This window comes from Mus caroli, unplaced genomic scaffold (assembly GCF_978045245.1).
Source record: "Mus caroli unplaced genomic scaffold, Mus_caroli_1 scaffold_25, whole genome shotgun sequence".
In the NCBI taxonomy this organism is placed as follows: domain Eukaryota; kingdom Metazoa; phylum Chordata; class Mammalia; order Rodentia; family Muridae; genus Mus; species Mus caroli.
In genome coordinates this window covers 7624490-7627563 of record NW_028227280.1, presented here as the reverse complement: position 1 = coordinate 7627563, position 3074 = coordinate 7624490, and positions in this window count along the sequence as shown.

Sequence of the window (3074 nt, the reverse complement as noted above, 5' to 3'; positions counted from 1 at the left end):
CATAGTATATGAGTGAGTTGCACTGAAAAACTTAGAATATAAGAAATGCACAGTGTAGTACATAGTATATGAGTGAGTTGCACTGAAAAACTTAGAATATAAGAAACGCACAGTGTAGTACATAGTATATGAGTGAGTTGCACTGAAAAACTTAGAATATAAGAAACGCACAGTGTAGTACATAGTATATGAGTGAGTTGCACTGAAAAATTTAGAATATAAGAAACGCACAGTGTAGTACATAGTATATGAGTGAGTTGCACTGAAAAACTTAGAATTTAGAGAAACGCACAGTGTAGTACATAGTATATGAGTGAGTTGCACTGAAAAACTTAGAATATAAGAAACGCACAGTGTAGTACATAGTATATGAGTGAGTTGCACTGAAAAACTTAGAATATAAGAAACGCACAGTGTAGTACATAGTATATGAGTGAGTTGCACTGAAAAACTTAGAATATAAGAAACGCACAGTGTAGTACATAGTATATGAGTGAGTTGCACTGAAAAACTTAGAATATAAGAAACGCACAGTGTAGTACATAGTATATGAGTGAGTTGCACTGAAAAACTTAGAATATAAGAAACGCACAGTGTAGTACATAGTATATGAGTGAGTTGCACTGAAAAACTTAGAATATAAGAAACGCACAGTGTAGTACATAGTATATGAGTGAGTTGCACTGAAAAACTTAGAATATAAGAAACGCACAGTGTAGTACATAGTATATGAGTGAGTTGCACTGAAAAACTTAGAATTTACTGAAAAACCCGCATTACACGAAATGCACAGTGTAGTACATAGTATATGAGTGAGTTGCACTGAAAACTTAGAATATAAGAAACGCACAGTGTAGTACATAGTATATGAGTGAGTTGCACTGAAAAACTTAGAATATAAGAAACGCACAGTGTAGTACATAGTATATGAGTGAGTTGCACTGAAAAACTTAGAATATAAGAAACGCACAGTGTAGTACATAGTATATGAGTGAGTTGCACTGAAAAATTTAGAATATAAGAAACGCACAGTGTAGTACATAGTATATGAGTGAGTTGCACTGAAAAACTTAGAATTTAGAGAAACGCACAGTGTAGTACATAGTATATGAGTGAGTTGCACTGAAAAACTTAGAATATAAGAAACGCACAGTGTAGTACATAGTATATGAGTGAGTTGCACTGAAAAACTTAGAATATAAGAAACGCACAGTGTAGTACATAGTATATGAGTGAGTTGCACTGAAAAACTTAGAATTTAAGAAACGCACAGTGTAGTACATAGTATATGAGTGAGTTGCACTGAAAAACTTAGAATTTACTGAAAAACCCGCATTACACGAAATGCACAGTGTAGTACATAGTATATGAGTGAGTTGCACTGAAAAACTTAGAATATAAGAAACGCACAGTGTAGTACATAGTATATGAGTGAGTTGCACTGAAAAACTTAGAATATAAGAAACGCACAGTGTAGTACATAGTATATGAGTGAGTTGCACTGAAAAACTTAGAATTTAAGAAACGCACAGTGTAGTACATAGTATATGAGTGAGTTGCACTGAAAAACTTAGAATATAAGAAACGCACAGTGTAGTACAAAGTATATGAGTGAGTTGCACTGAAAAACTTAGAATAAAAGAAACGCACAGTGTAGTACATAGTATATGAGTGAGTTGCACTGAAAAACTTAGAATATAAGAAACGCACAGTGTAGTACATAGTATATGAGTGAGTTGCACTGAAAAATTTAGAATATAAGAAACGCACAGTGTAGTACATAGTATATGAGTGAGTTGCACTGAAAAACTTAGAATTTAGAGAAACGCACAGTGTAGTACATAGTATATGAGTGAGTTGCACTGAAAAACTTAGAATATAAGAAACGCACAGTGTAGTACATAGTATATGAATGAGTTGCACTGAAAAACTTAGAATATAAGAAACGCACAGTGTAGTACATAGTATATGAGTGAGTTGCACTGAAAAACTTAGAATATAAGAAACGCACAGTGTAGTACATAGTATATGAGTGAGTTGCACTGAAAAACTTAGAATATAAGAAACGCACAGTGTAGTACATAGTATATGAGTGAGTTGCACTGAAAAACTTAGAATATAAGAAACGCACAGTGTAGTACATAGTATATGAGTGAGTTGCACTGAAAAACTTAGAATATAAGAAACGCACAGTGTAGTACATAGTATATGAGTGAGTTGCACTGAAAAACTTAGAATATAAGAAACGCACAGTGTAGTACATAGTATATGAGTGAGTTGCACTGAAAAACTTAGAATTTACTGAAAAACCCGCATTACACGAAATGCACAGTGTAGTACATAGTATATGAGTGAGTTGCACTGAAAACTTAGAATATAAGAAACGCACAGTGTAGTACATAGTATATGAGTGAGTTGCACTGAAAAACTTAGAATATAAGAAACGCACAGTGTAGTACATAGTATATGAGTGAGTTGCACTGAAAAACTTAGAATATAAGAAACGCACAGTGTAGTACATAGTATATGAGTGAGTTGCACTGAAAAATTTAGAATATAAGAAACGCACAGTGTAGTACATAGTATATGAGTGAGTTGCACTGAAAAACTTAGAATTTAGAGAAACGCACAGTGTAGTACATAGTATATGAGTGAGTTGCACTGAAAAACTTAGAATATAAGAAACGCACAGTGTAGTACATAGTATATGAGTGAGTTGCACTGAAAAACTTAGAATATAAGAAACGCACAGTGTAGTACATAGTATATGAGTGAGTTGCACTGAAAAACTTAGAATTTAAGAAACGCACAGTGTAGTACATAGTATATGAGTGAGTTGCACTGAAAAACTTAGAATTTACTGAAAAACCCGCATTACACGAAATGCACAGTGTAGTACATAGTATATGAGTGAGTTGCACTGAAAAACTTAGAATATAAGAAACGCACAGTGTAGTACATAGTATATGAGTGAGTTGCACTGAAAAACTTAGAATATAAGAAACGCACAGTGTAGTACATAGTATATGAGTGAGTTGCACTGAAAAACTTAGAATATAAGAAACGCACAGTGT